Here is a 16,048-nt window from a genome sequence, read left to right on the forward strand (position 1 = left end):
GACTCACAAGCATTCTGTTCCCATACAACCATTTTGTTTTTCACTTTCAGTGCGGGAGTCAATAACTTACATGAGATATTCAGCATTTTATTATAAAATAGACTTTGTGTTAAATGAATTTGCCCAACTGTAGGCTAATGAGTAATGTGTAAGGTAGGTTAGGCTAAGCTATGATGTTCACTAGTTTTGATGTATTAAATGCATTTTTGACTTAGGATATTTTCAACTTAGGATTGAATTCATGATATTTATAATATATTGATCATATATATCAATTTATAATATTTAGTGGGTTTATTGGGATGTAACCCTATCACAAGTCAACAAATATCTGTAGTCTTTACTTCTTTGAAAAAACATATCACCCTGCAACTCTTCACATTAGACTGCGTTTCCCAACTTTGTAGACCTTGACACATGCAGAAGACGCGGGACAAGAGCAGGAGCACCCTGACAGGTTAACATGCCAGCAACGTGGGGAGGTGGTGGCTCTCGCCCTGCCTTGGTGCCTGGAGCTGCCCCCACCCCCACCCCAGAGGTGGAGACTCTGCTTTGATGCCCACAGAGTTGTGCCCACACACAGGTCTGGGTAACTGGCAAGTACACGTTTGCCTTCTCCAGTGACCACGTATCCCAAGGGATACATTTACTCTAAATGACACCTTCTGAGACCCCTTGCCCCTCCTGAAGGGAGGACACCCAACTGCAGAGAATCTGGAGGGAGGCCTCTGGTCAGGTCCCTCCTGGGACAGAACAGGAATCTCCACTCCTCTGGACCTGGCTCAGCCGTCTCTCCCTCAAGTGCCCAAATGCCCTTTTTTTTTTTTTTGCAGAAAGGGCCCCAAATCCCAGGCCCTCTGACTGCTGGCAGTCACATCCAACCAGCCCCCACTCCCAGCTTCCTGGCTGCCCCACATCGGGTATGGGGCCAGGCTCTCTGACAGGGGCCTGGGGATGTCGGCCACCGCTGATTGAAGTCCCCGCTTCCCTTGTACAAAGGCAGCATAATTAATCAGGCAGTAATGAATTCAGGTACCACCAGCTTGTCACCTCGAGAGAGAGGCTATCTGAGAGGGATGGAATTCAAAAGAGGGAATCAGGTCACCATTAGGATTTTTTTCAGCATTAAATGTTAATATTTTGTGGAAGATTTATTGGAATTTGACCAAAATTTGGTCTGCTGACCTTCAAGAACCTCTGCTCCTCTTCTGTGCCCCTGACCCACTCTGGCTCAGGGCCACCATCTGAGGCTTTCTCAGCTCAGGAATGACTGCCCATGTACACCTGTTACTCAGCGTCCTCTGAGATGGGGCCATGGGGAAGGGGAGGGCAGGGTCCCCCTCACTGAGACGCTGGGCTCCCCAGAGCTCTGCCTGCAGCAGCTCAGGTGACGGCTCAAGGCCACATATGATGTAGAGAGGGTGGGGTGTTGGTGGGGGTGCTGGGCACTGTATCTGGACCCTGATCACACTGGCTCTCCTCAGCTTTCAGGAGCAGCCAGCCCAGAAACACGGCCAAGGGCATCAGCAAAGCATGGATGTTGCAGGCAGGCTGATCCAAGTTCAGATCCCAATCTTCCCAGGGCCCTGCTGGGAAGTTTGAGGGGAGTTGCGGGAATTGGTGTTGGCATCTGTCAATGGGGCACAGTAAACAAAGTGGCAGCTGTGGGCCACCTTGCTTAGGGCTCGCACACAGTAGGCACTCATCTGGGCAAGGCTCCTGCAGTTGGAGCCCTGCAGAGCCCAGTACCCTGGGCTGAGGCCGGGGCTGGGACTAGCCCACTAGTGGCTGCACAACTCTGCATGGAGGCTCCAGCTAGTTGTGAAAAGCCGGGGCAGGGCTGCAGGGCCTGAGGTGTGGCATATGCCAGGGTCTGACTAAGCGCTCCTTGTCAGTGCCATCTCACATCACTGCCACCTTCAGGATCAGCAGCCCCAAATGCCATGAGAATACTGAGAAGGCTTCCCAGAAGAGGTGATAGTTGATTCTTTTTAAAGGAATGTCAGAGTGGCAGGGTGGCCCAAAGCTGCTGTGTCCACATACAAAGTGAATGAATGGCTTGAGATCCCATGTGTCCTGAGGGCTTGCTCTGTGTTCAAGCAGGGAAGCTAGTGATAGTGTGAAAAGACAAACGACTCATTTTTTTTAAATGAGTGAAGAATATGAACAGGTAATTTACAGATGATGCATGGAAAATGGCTTGTAAGTTTATTACCAAAAAAATGCTCAATCCTGCCCAATCTTAAGGGAAATGCAAATTTAAAAAGATGGCATTTGTCACTCCTCAAATGGACACAAATTCACAAGTCTGGTAGTATCAGGTCCTAGGGAGGATGCAGGATACTGCACTCAGAATCTGTGGGACAGCGCGTGGCCGGTATGCCTCACTTTGTACAGCCTCAGAATTGCCATTAGTGTTGCTGGGAACCAAGCAAAATAAAACGTATCAAGCCCTCAGTGTATTTGGAGGGCCTAGAGATGCCTGTAACCTGCAACCCAGCAGTTTTCCTTCTGCCTTATTTACCCCCAAGAAACATATGTGCATAGAGAGAATCATGGCACTAGCCTTTATAATAGCAGAAACCTAAATGCTTATCAATATTGGAATGCCTAAACAGATTGAGACATCTTCAAAGCATGGAGTTTTATACAGCAAGTTTTAAAAACTGAGTTGGATCAATATGTGTGCAAATAGATCTCTAAGATGTATTATTGAATAAGAAAACAACCTGCAGAACAATATATGTATAGTTTATGTAAAAAAATGTCAACAGCTAATACTACATAGTTTTAATGGAGTCCCACTTATGTTGCAAAAGCATAGAAAAAAGTCAGGAAGAATATATACAGACTCAGAGGTTGTCTTTTAGAAGGCTGAGGGGTAGCCGTGGATTATAGAGTCCAGGGGGACATGAACCTTCTTAATAATGCTGTCAGTTTTTTGGAGGCAAGTGGGTTAATGTACCCCAAGTATAAGGTTAATTTTTAAAAGTGGTTTGGCTAGGGGTAACATCTAGGGCTCTTGGCAAAATAAAACGTGATAAGCTGAGAGAATGGCTAAGGAGGAATGAGTGAGCCTCTATGAGCAAACACCCTGCAGGGCTTGTGGAGGGGAGGAAAAGGAAGAGGAGAGTGAGAAAGCCAGGCAGCTTGGGCACAGCAGGGACCACCAGGGAGGGAGTGAAGAGCCCAGGGTGCTTATTGCTTTGTCCTTGGCCTGACTGGCTTTGCAGCAGGCTGGGAGCTTGACACACACAGATGCATTTCCTGGTGCTTAACTTTACAGCTGTGACCACCAGGGTTCTTCCCACACCCCTCCTAGCCTCCTTTTAGGCTGGAGATCTGTTTATCCTGCTGCTCAGACAGGAAGTCTTGGTTGTTTTGTATAAGGACTGAGAATTAAAAATCAGTGCTCCTGCTGCTGACCCCTCTGAAAACATCATCCCGAGGAAGTGGGTTGTGGTCCTGAGTATGCATTGCTGTCCAGGGCTGCTCAGCAGGACAGGAGGCCTGCCTCTGCCCACGGCCATGTGGATGGGGAGCCTGCCTCTGCTGGGTCATGCTCAGGGGTCCTCAGCTGTGGGTGTTCGGGCTTACAGGGGCAAAGGGGTAGGAGGGGGGTCCATGATGGAGAGCCTCGATTGCTGGCCATCTCTGCTCTGGGCTCAGCACCACAGAACAGAACTAGGCCAGTGAAATGTACAAGAAAGAGTAAAAGCAAGCTTATTTCCAAGACTCCAGGGCATGTTGGCTTTGGGTCTGATCTGACTTCATAGTCTAGCTCAGCCTCATGGCCAGTATGCATAACTGTGTGCAGCCGCACATAACTTTGTGCACCATCGGGGTTGCTGGGAACTAAGTGAAAGAGAATATGTAGAGCCCTCAGCATCATGAATGGCACCCAGTAAATGATGGTGGTGATTGATAATCATAATGTTAATAATACTTCTGCTCCTGACTTTCCAAGATCTTTATCAGAACAGCAAACCTTTATGTAATATGAATGTGGTTTCTGATAGGTCATAGAATAATTCAATCTAGTGTCACATACAAGAAAAGCTCTATTTTAATTCAGTAACTCTTTCCCATCCTGGGTTTCCTAAAGTTGCAGTTTTATTGTTTCAGATCTCTTTAGGAAGGGATGATGCCTAAGAGAGATTCCAGTGAGCTGGATTGAGAAGGGCCAGTAAAGAAATTGTTTCCAGCCCTCCAAAGGAGGGGTATTTGGACAAATGGCCACTCCTGCACCATAGGGGCTGGTCCAGACGGATCCCACAAAGAGTCCAGGACCAGGGAGAGGTGAGTGAGGCATTGCCTGGAGGCCAAACTTTACGAGGTGCCAAAAAACTCAGGAATTGAGATAAATAATATTTTAATGCAATTTTAAAACTAAGAATGAATGCAAAAAAGTCTGTGATGAACAAAATGTCGCCACTTTACACCCTGGCTTCCAGCCCCTTCTTACTAAGCCGGTCATCGGCTCTCAGGCTCTGACGTCCCCCTTCGCTGGCTGTCTAGGGCAGGCCATGCTCTGCCCAGGGCTAGCAGAAGGAGTGGGGAGGTGGGCTCTGCGGACCTGCCTTCCATCAGTATGGGAAGGCACCATGCAACCTTTCTGGACAATTATCTTTTGAATGTGTGTATGATTTTTTTAAATTTATTTTTTGGTGGCCCTGTTAGAGAAATGAGAGATTTAGTCAAAACAAAACATGGAAATAAGAGATAAGAACATGAGAGTTTACAGGGAAAGAGCAGACTTGACAAGTGTTCTGAGAAAGCCTTCTACTTTCTACCATTTGATCTTTCAGAAAATACCCAAGTGTTTGCAAATCCAAAAAACAATTTTTCAGTGTTAAGTGCCTTACTTCCCCCCGCAATGCTGTTGTAGTAAGTACAGTTTCAAGGGTATATACTGTGCCTACCCTGCTAGGACCTGAGCCCTCTGTACACCTAATTTGAGAGCTCACCTGACTGTCTTTCAGACACACACCCATCTCAGTCTGGGGCACATCCTCCATCCCTGGCAGACAGGGTTGGATGCCCAGCTGGCAAGGATACTGTCACACAGGAAGAGACAGGAAACAACTGCAATCTGGAAGATGTTGGTTTGAGAAAACCCATTAATTGGTTAAACCCTCTTATAAAAGAAATAAGATTAGGGGGGGAAAAAAACCCAACTATTTCTGGAAGTTGAAAGTCATGTGACTAAAATCATTTTTGTTGTAACAAAATATATTTAAATCAAACTGAATGAATAATAATATAACCATATGCATTTATTCTGCCATTCTTCTACCTAGTTTTGAAAAACTAATTTGACAATATTTTGAAAAAAGGTAAACTGTGGCCAATTATTTGTGGTGAGTGTATAAATGTGCTGCCCAGGGGGGCCTTAGTTCCATCAGGGAGGACATGGGGAGTATGGGTCAGGGGGAGGTGGAGGAAATCTAGGGAGGAAAAGGACCCCACTTCCAAAAGAAATGATCAGGGATGCTGGCAGGTGGGTTTTCTTTCAAGTTTTCAGTCAAACACTGCTTTCGAAAAATGGTTTCTATAATTTGTTATATCAATGATATTCTTTAAATTATTTCTAAAAATGCCATACAAGTGAACGATGAGGTAGAATCCTTTTTGCTCTTCCCTTTATCTGTGGGCTTCATTTTAGAATCATTCTATTTCAGCACCTTGGTTTTGTTGCCTTGCCAGAAAGTTACTTTTCTGTTCAACAGTATATTAATGCAGAATAGAAATAAAGATGCTTTAAAAAATTCTTTCAAGCACAAAAGGAGATAGTTTTCAACAGATAATTTTCCATATTTACATATTTTACCTTAAGCATTTTGTGGTCTCTGCCTACTGGTGAATGGATCAGATTTTTACACTCTTTCAAAATGAACCAGTTTGGCTTCTAAGCCATTGCAAAGGACGGAAATGAATTTTAACTTTTTTTGCTACTTCATTTTCGCATCTTCACATTTCCTTATTTCACATGGTTTAAAATAAAGTGCCTCCAGCATTATTTTTCCTTTCTCAACAGCAAAGTGAATGTGACTTTTCAGAGGGGTCACAGGATGCCCGGGAGGCCTGTGGGTGTTGTTGGGCCACTGCCTGCTTTCAGCTTGACTGAAGGGCTTGTCAAGAGTTTTTATCTCCTAAGAAACGAGCCCCCGGCGCTGGCCAGAAGCAGGAGAAGGCAGCAGTATGAGTCCCACGCTGGTTCTTTCCCACTGACATCAAATCCTGAGGTTTTAAAGTTAATCCACACAAAGACAGCCCTTCATTGTGGTGCCTATTTGAAATTAGACTAGCAATAATGACCTTTCTAAGATGTCTTGTTGTTAAGATAGCCCCCTGCTGAAATTGAAAGGCTGCCGGAGGGGCCCCCCAGAGTGGGTGAGACATCTCAGCAGCCCTGTCAAGGTGACCTCTTGGCCTGGTCGGGGTGCCGCAGGGCGGCAGGAAGCGCCGCTAGCCCAGATGGCCAGGCTGCCTCGGGGCCCTTGCGACCTGGAGCCACCGTTGCTTCCCAGGTCTGAGCTGTTGACTGTCCCCAGCTGAGAACTGCTCTTTACCTCCAGGTCAAACAGATTCCTTGAGTTTTAACCAGCATTTTTGTTAAAGGGAACTGGAGACATAAAGGGACTAAAACTAAACATTAGCAGAAAAGCAAAGGAAGCTGTTACCCCTCCAAGGATGAGGAGCCCCCAGGGGGCACAGATGGGAGCTGGGTGGTCCTCCTCCGTAGAACTCCCGCTGAACCTATGTGTCTTTTCATTTTGCACAGTGGCATTTCTTCCCCAAAGCAAACTGCCTTGCCCAGAACATGGGTGCAGTTGGGTGCAGCTGGGTGCAGCCAAGTGGGCCAGCCTGGGTTCCAGCAGCTGGCTCTGCCCTCTTTGAATGGGGGTAGCATGGCCACCTCTCCGCTAGGCATGGGGCACTCATCCACCCTCTCTACAGTACCTATGGGCTTCTCACAAGGTGACTAAGAAAACATTTCTCAGGAAGAACAAACATTAACGTGCAACGTGCCAGCACATTAAGAGTAACTAAGGAGTGTTTAGAGCTTATGTTGTTTGAATGTGACCTTCTTACCAGACTAGACCGGAATAACAATTTCATTATTCCCTCTAACTGCTATGCTTCTAAATAATTAGATATTGTAATCATTTCCATCAGGGACTCCATTTGAAACCTTGTTTCAGTTAAGATGGTCATTGTGCCACCCTCGCCTGCATGCAGGTCTTGGTCTTTAGAAATAGAAAGTGCATGTTTAGCATTCTGTTATTTGTGTTGCACACCGTGAGCTGCTGTTATATTTTCCTGATGTTCTTATTAGAGCAGGATTCTGTGCTGTTGGATTTTGAGATTCCAAGTATAGCATCCTCTGCAAAGGCAAAGGTTTTATCTCATTTGAGTTGCTTCTTTTAACCCTTGGCAGTGGTTTTGAAGAGAAGAAACACAATGAAGACAGTCTGAGAATTCTGTAAACAACCAAAACTGACTTATCAAAAGAGCACTTTTTATAGCGCAGTGGTCTCTGGCAAACTTCCTTCTCTATTCCGGATGCTGCAGAATGTCCTGGGTCTAGTCTTTGCTTTCAGAAAGTTAGAATGACACCTCCTTTTCGGTTTTAATTTATTTCACCTCTCTGAGGCAGACCGATCAGAAGCTCACAAGGAAAAACGATACCCTCCCCCCCAGCCCCCGCCCCGCAGTGAAATTAACCGGAGTCACGTGGAAAACAATTCAAGCCTTGTAGGAAAAGGGAGCCATTAAAATGTGCCCTGAGCAATGGGCTGCACCCAGTCTTGCAGCCTGGTGCTCAGCGGCAGCGGACAGGAGGCTGCTCCCCAGGATGGAGGGAGCCTTGTTGTGTGCCACAATTAAAATCAGCTCCTCTGCCAAAAAATAAAAGGGAGGAGGAAAGAAGGAGAACATCAAAGACAGATTGAAATGTGTAGTTAGTAATAAGAGTGGTCTCCTCTTGAACCAAAGCCTGCAGCGATTCACGGCCCCCTTGTTAATGAGAAATTTTGACCTCTGGTTTGTAAGTTAAACTTGTAATCCCAGCTAATGAAGTAAATCACTTCCAACTTGAGTCTGTTGTTCCCTGTCTGCTTTGCACACTGGGTCTGAGAGTGAGGATCCAGGTCCACATGCATGAATCGAGGGGAAATATAATTATCCGGTGACTGCATAGTTTCTTGCATGTTGAGCTTGTGCTCGCAGTAATGCTGCAGGCGTGCACTGTAGACCTGCGCAGTGTTTTGTGCTAAATTGCGTATTGATAAGAAAGCCTGTTAGGCTCCAGGTTGAACAGCAGGATTGAATGACACAGTGCAGGGAGGTAAACTGGGGACCCCACACACCACATTTCTTCTTAGAAAATAGAAGCACGTGTTACTCAGCTCCATGCCAATGCACCGAGCGTGTACCAAGCGTCCAGTCCGGTGCTTTGCATATGGCAGAAGTGGATGCATATTTGCTGGAGAAATGCTGCTGGACGAAGGAGAACTATTTGGGTGATTTGAGGTTTGGAGGGAAGAAAGATCACCTAAGGAATGTGAGTGCATCCAAGAAGGCAGGACTGAGGAGTCTGTGAGCTGACTGACTGCCGACTGCACTGAGAACTGGGGAGGAGAAAAGCCCTTGTGTGGAACTGGATACAGCAGGAACACAAAAGGGCCTCCTTCTTACAGTGACAGATCAAAGTTGAGAGAAATTGGGCTAAAAAGTCATCCTATTTTAATTGCTTGAGGGCAAAAGTAGGTATTAGGCTATTGTTTCATCTATACGGGATTTTGTTCAGATAGCTGTTGGCATTCTGTTTAATACTTGGAGGGCCCTATATTTATCAGATTCCATGACAGTCACATTCTATTCCTCCTGACTAGTCTAAATTCTCTCAAAAAATTCCCAGATTATTTTGTAAATTATTTTGGCTTCTGATTGGGTAACAATACTATTAATGTTCTGCCAGAAGACAACTCAGCCACACAATATGGTGCATCCTTGGGGCAGTTACCTTGGGGCATAAGCCATTCATAGAGGAATCTTCTGGTCTCTAGGGCATAGTATCCCTCCCTACGAGTATGGGATGCCTTTTCTGAAACCCAGTCTGCCATCCTCCAAATGGCTCTTATTCAGAAAAGGTAGGGAAGCTGGCCCCTTTTTTCCCCTTGTCTCTTATATTGGACATCCTAGTCCCTCCCCATACCCTTTGATAAGTATCAACCTAAAAGGTTTCTGGAACCTTCTTCAAGCTCTCTAAGCACAAGGAGGGAGTTTGGGAGGGAGGATGTTTTTAAACCAATGATCCCTGTTATTTCTGTTGAAGGGCACTCATAGTCTCCTTGTGTATCTCTCTGGTTTTTCATTAGACAAAGCAAAGCATGTGGGCATTTGTCCTGTTTGTGTGACCCTGCAGAGAGCTCTTGGGTGACTCCCCAGGCAGGAAAAGTCACTGACTGGTGTCTGAAATCTGAGGACATCTGGGGCCCGAGGCCAGGCATTTAGGTCTACTACAAACAACAGCACATTATACGTAAAGTGATTTGAATAATCTGATTTTTCCTCTAAATTTGAGCACGTATAATATGGTAATTTTGTCAAGTGGAGAAAATGCCACAGTGAATCTGTTCTCAGATAGTATACCTGGGATGTTGGGAGGGCCCAGGAACATAATCATGGTTTATTAGCTTCACAGGCTTTTTCCTTTGTTTCTTTTCATTTAATTCAAAGTGAAACAACTCAGCATGCAAAACTAAAATTAGCTGGAAAAAAAGGTGTAAGTGAATAAACAGGCAGATCCATTAGAGTCGATGGGTTATCGGATCCCTTGCCGCTCCTCAGACAGCGGCCTATTAAAAGTGGTAATGTCCGCTGCAGGCAATGCCCCGGGCAAAGAAAGAAGGCCGAGGCAGGCCTATTTCACATGCATCAGACACAAGAATTAAATAGACCAATGTTCCCTAAAAGACTGAAGTACATCTCTTTCTGACGTTCATCTCAGGCAAAAATTCATTGATCTCAGTATGTCCCTTGGCAATTATAAAATATTAAACCCAAGTCACACTTTTCTAGTTGGCTTAATTTTTTCTCTTCTCACAGCTTTCTATTTGATCAATTTTAACAAGTTAGGAGTAGCATCTAATAATAAAAAGTACAGAGTTTAAAAGTTTGTTCTTTTGACATTCTTTCCTTTTTATTTTGTTTTGGGTTTGCATTAACTTGGTGTTATATCAAATGACTTGAATGGTATTTTAACAAACAGAGAACATGAGTGAGCCAGAAGTTTCTTTCATGGAGAATGATACTCATTACTAGTGGGCATCCAGTGATAAGGACAGCGTGATTTAAAACATTTTTTGGCACATGCCGAAATGGCCTTCTTATTGTTTTATCATCATTAATGCTTCCCTATTCCAAAATTACTGTGTGGTTCGAGCTTGGAGTATCTGGTAGGGCTAGAGGTTTGAGTATGTTCCACTGAGATTTACAAAAGATGCATATCCCTTTCCCCATTTTTATGCATATGTAATTTTAAAGTGTTTGATGTCTGTTAACTCAGAATATAACATAAACGCTAGCAGAGACACACATGATAAAAATGCAGAATTTTGGGAGCCTATTTTCATTTGAATATCAATATGGGAATTATTTTGGGGAAAATGTTGTATAATAGTGACTTTACTCTCTAGTTCTCCTTGCCATAAACTATGAATCCATTCATCCAAATCTATAAATTTATTTTTATAATATATAGAATCATTTACATGAAGTAATAAATTCCCCTGGAAAAAAATCTGTAATGATTTTCTCCCTATATTTAGCTTTCCATATGGGAAATTCATTAATTGTCCACCTTGCACCAATTCCTTTATTAAATATTTTATTTATATTTTTTCATTTAATTCTTACCACAAACTCATGAGGTCATGGTCTTATCTCCACTTGTCAGATAAGGGGGGCCGTGATCACCCAGCACCTTCCCTCTCTGGCCAACCAGGCCTGTCCTTTCGGGATTTTGCACAGCAGAATCAGAAAGAAAAGCAGAGGGAGAGGAGGTCAGGGTCCAGCGGTGTGAGAGGCCCAGGAAACGTCGTTGAGGAGTGTTGAAAAGATAAGGCGATGCCAAGGGAAGAAGCAGGAGAGAAGGGCCAGGTTTCAGAATCGGTGCTGTGATCTATGTGTCTCCTTCAGACTGTTTAAGAGAGGTCAGGATTGAGCTCGGCTTGCTTTGGATATTATATTTAGATTGGTGGATTGCACTTCTTTGTTTGAGACCCTGCCCAAAGACTGGAACACATGGATGATGGCTTTGTAAGCACTATCTTGAAAGGCCAATTACAATGTTTCAAAGAGAATTCAAAATAGAGTTGGAGCATGGGGATAAGTCTGCTCTAAGCCTGTTGTCTTCTTGAGCTCCTAATAGGCATTATCTAGGTCTGTAAAGAGGCCCCAGATGCAGAATTTTCTGCAGTCTGTGGCCACCACTGTATTCTCCTCCTATGCCCATTTCCTCTTCATTTCCATACCTCCTCCTCTCTCTCCCCATGCATGATCATGAATTGCATTTACCTCTCTTAGAGGTCAAGGATTTTTTTCCTCAGGGGCCCAGACTGTGCTGTGAGCTGTCTCTCAGAGTGGTCCAAGCAATGCAGGGCCTGCTTGTGGGACCCGAAGCCCAGGGCTGGTAGGGTGGGCTCACTGCCTCTGGGTCTCCCACAGCCACATCATCTTTCTGAGTTACAGGCTCTCTTTAAGGTCTGTTCCCACATGTGCATGCTGGGACATCTTTAATCTCTCCTGCACATAGCGTATGGCCTGACATAGAGTAGGTGTCTGGGGAGGATCTATTGAGCAGAAGATGGAAGGGTGGATGGATGGACAGATGGATAGATGGATAAGTGGATGGGTGGATGGATGGATGCATAGACTAAAGAATGGTTAACAGCATCTCATGAACTCATGTCAGGTACTGAGTGTTCTACCCCTGTAAGGAGTATCAGTGTTTTCAAAACACCTAAGAAGGATACCACACACAAAGAAATGTGACCTCCAATTGGGGTTTAAGGTGTGCTCCTGGGACCACCTATTATGAGACTCACTTGAGCAGCCAGTTCATGTGGGTCCCTGGGTCCCCCTCCAGACCTCCTCAATCAGAAATGTGTCTTTTCAATAGGCACTCATGTGTTTGAGAGACTCTGCTTTTCTAAAGATAAGATTTCAGGAGTCAAGACGCTGACCTGCTGTGGTGTGGGGTGGAAACTCTTACCTGGCTGCCACAGCTGAGACCAATTTTTGGTTCTTTGCACCACCTGCTGATGGCTAGGCCAAAGCAGTCCCAGGATTCAGCCCAGCCTCCTGGACATGAGGTGTCCCTCCTGCCACCAGGCAGATGCTCTGTGCCCCAGCCCCACCCATCTATCTCAGCAGCAGGTTCGCTCCTCATGCCCTGGGGTCAGTGTGGACCTGTGCAGTTCTGCCCTGTCCCACATGCTGCCCTGGTTAAGCTCCTCAGGTCCCAGGGACCTTGTGTGCTGAGAGGCACCAGCTCCTCTGGGACTGTGGTTCGTGTGTCAGGGTCGCTGCAAGCTGTCCAATTCCTCCAGAGGGAGGAGCCCAAACCTTCGTTCTCCTGAGATTTCATCTTCTCTGGGAGGGGTTCCTGGAACATAGCAGCTGTTGTATGGGGAAACAAAGCAGTTTCTTATCGTGTGGAGCCTCATTTATGTCATCTGTAAAATAGGAGTAAAAGTAACAACCTTCTTGCCTCACCCAGAGGACCTCTTGGTTGCTCCAGATACCTCACGAATGTGAAAGCCCCTTACAAGTCCTAAAATATTCAAATATAAAGGCTCTGTGTACATGTGCACATTTTAACCTTGAATCCTGAAGTGTATGTGGGGTGATTTTTTTTCCTTCCTCTATTAGTGGAGCTGGGATGAGGCTCCTCTCCTCCCCAGACCTGAACCCCTATGTGCCTTGGGGGAAAAAGTGCCTCTTGGAGATCAGTGTGCAGCAAAATATTGCACAGGCTTTGTAAGTTGCAGTGCCTCTCCACATGCCTGTTCTCCAGTTTCAATGTTTGTGTTTCTCCTTGTATTAGAAATTTGACCTGGTTTGTGATCTTTGCACCCAAGTACCTTAAAATGCAGCAGTGGCCAGTGTGTATGAATTGGTGTTCTTGGTGTGCAGGCTTGCCTCTGTGTGTGTGCGTGTGTGTGTATGTGTGTGTGTAGTGTATGTTGAAGGTAGGCAATACAGTTTACATATTCCCAACCCATGTTAACATGATGTTCTTTCCTGAATATAACATGTTTCTGAAAATTCCCAAATCTTTCACCCTGAAACTCAACAATATTATTATTGAAATGGTTCTGTTTAAAGAACACTTTGGTGAACTTTATTTCCTTTTAATGACATACTCGTTTTAAAGGTCATGGTGTTGAGTTGCTGGAGCAGTGACCTAAGAATAACCTTTCTCTGCTACCTGCATTTCTGATCCATGGTGTTAGCATTCGGAAATGCTCTTTCCTTCGAGTTTCAGCAGCTAAATAAGTTGCAGCCCCTTCAGCTATACTCATAAAAATTTGCTTCCAGACAACAGGGTCTGTTTATTGTGTAATAATCGAAATGGCACTAAATTGCAGTGATTGCCGAACACTTAGGAATTGTATTAACCTTTTAAGTGCTAAGCGGTTTTCTGCTATCTCCTGGCTCAGCCATGCAGCGCAAACATGTTTCTGTCACTGTGCTTCCCTCAGCCAGTGTCATGGGGGAACTAAGTATCCTGCACGGGTAGCAGGCTGGACCCTGCTTGCACGGGGCTAGGCAGAAGAAGGGTGTCTTGCCTGGACCTGTGGCTGAGATGGTAAGCTGTCCTTACCAGGGGTGCTGAGAGGCTGGACTGGCCAGTCTTGGCCCACAAGGTCCCGATTCTGTCCCCTGGCTTCGGCTGTGTGGTGTTTTAGGACAGTTGCTTTATAGCTTGGTCTGAGAGTAGATTCTCCAAAGAGCAAAGCTTGTAGCTGATCTTTCTGCCAGAGCTGCCACATTCGAGAAGCTATTGCTAGTTGGGTGAGCCCCGGCTGCCCTGCAGGAGGCCAGGTGGCGATGGCATTAGCATCACCGGGCCCTGCTTGCCGCCAGCCATGTCCACATTGCTCCTGTGAGCAGCAGGCCCGGGAAGGAAGAGTTAACCAGAAATGGAGCGGCACCGCTCCGGGGCAGGCAGCCTCGCTGCAGAACAGAGCAGCGTTCGTGCAAAGGCAAGTCATTTCCCGAAACACTGCAGACACACGGCCTCGGGCAGCCGAAAACCTTTGGAGACCAAAATGGCTCGCAGGGGTTGGAAGTAATAAGGTGTTTTTCCCTTCTTTCTCCTTCACTGAAATTCTGCGAGGTTGCTCAGCATTGCTGCGGAACAATGGTGCTGTTTTTGTGTTTTCTATGGGTATTAAGATCCATTATTCTGTGACATTTTTAAGATTGGTTATCCTGTAGTTTGGTGTTAAATTGAAGTTGTTTGTTTTGAATTTAATTCTTTCATCCTTCAAATGGGAGAAGGCAGCTCTGTGGTGTGGTGAGGCTGGCTCGCAGAAGTGTGCCCATCCTGGTCTGGGGCAGGTTTCTTTGCCATACCTGGACCTCAGCAGAATTGGCCGTGAAAGCATGTGACCTATTTCTCTCTTGGAAAATCTGTAAGAATCTTTGTAGACGACTTTCAAAACTAGGAGCTATGGGTCGTGTCCATTATATCTTGAAAGAAACAGGATTTGAGCTGGCTTATAACAGAATGTTATACATCCAATCTGTTATGCTTAATGCAGCCCACATATAATTATTACTACTCTGTTTATAAGAGCGGTAAAATCAGCTTCCATCCAAAAATGACCCAGCAGTAGTGGGCCAGCAGCAGTGGGCCAGCAGCCTCCGAAATGACATCTGTTAACTCTTTGTCAAATGCCCTCTCCTTGTCCCTTTTTCCCAAACAGCTCTGTGGTTAATTATGACCTGAGCATATGACACTCTCTGAGTAGAGAGAACTGCTTAGGGGCAGAGAGAAAATCTAGCTCTGAGAAATTCTCTTCTCTCTCCCTTTAAAAGAAAAAAAAAGCCATTGCAAATTGTTTTAAAATAAACATTCATTTGTAGCACCAGAATAGGCTGTTGGAATATGTTTTGATTAAGTCCCAAGATTACAGGGTTACTGTGCAGCATTATGTGTAAAGGCCCAGCCCTTCATGGAAAAAAGAATCACATCAAATTCTTGTCAAACCATAAAAAAGTTTCCATCAGAGGAACACAAGCAGCCTTAATGCCTGTGAGCTGGGGACCTGGCCCACGTTTGTGCCGTCCTTATAGATTTCGTTAATGGTGAAAGGCAGTTTCATCTTAACTGGTCACTGCAACTTGGAAAGACCAATTTGATAACCCATAATTTAGGTCCAGGCCCAACTTAGGCAGTCAAGTGCCATCTGTGGGCTGCTGCCTGGGGCTCATGGGGGCTGGATTTCCTCCCTGGAGCCCGTGTGTGGTGGCTGCTTTCCAGTACTGGACCTGGTGTTGCATCTGGGACATCCCTATGTTCAGCCTCCCGTGAGGTGAGCTCAAAGCTGCAGAGTCCTGGGCCTTCCCCTTGGAATCCATATGTCGGCGCAGGGCTGAACTTGCGCGCATTGAGCGCCAGATCTCTGTGTTTTCGACCTGCTCACGGACCTGGGTTCCTGCTAAGTGTCTCTTAGTGATAGCCCACTAGCTTCTCTACATGGAATTCATCAGAGGATTGGCCAGGAATCGGGCTGAGCCACCCTCACAGAACCAGAACAAATCAAACCTAGCCTGGACACCAGTCCTTGTGAAATCCAGAAGGGCTTCCTTACCTTTGTTCATCTTTGAAGGGCTCAAAGGGGCTGCTGCTCTGCTTCAGGAGGGTCTCCCAGGCCCTTCCAGCATTCAGGAAGCTCCTGATAGCTACATTCTGGCTGCACAGCTACCTGTCTTGAGATTGAGGGGAGTAGTTGGTAGCCTGGGCGCTTCC

The sequence above is a fragment of the Manis javanica genome, chromosome 17, assembly GCF_040802235.1.
Source record: "Manis javanica isolate MJ-LG chromosome 17, MJ_LKY, whole genome shotgun sequence".
Lineage (NCBI taxonomy): Eukaryota > Metazoa > Chordata > Mammalia > Pholidota > Manidae > Manis > Manis javanica.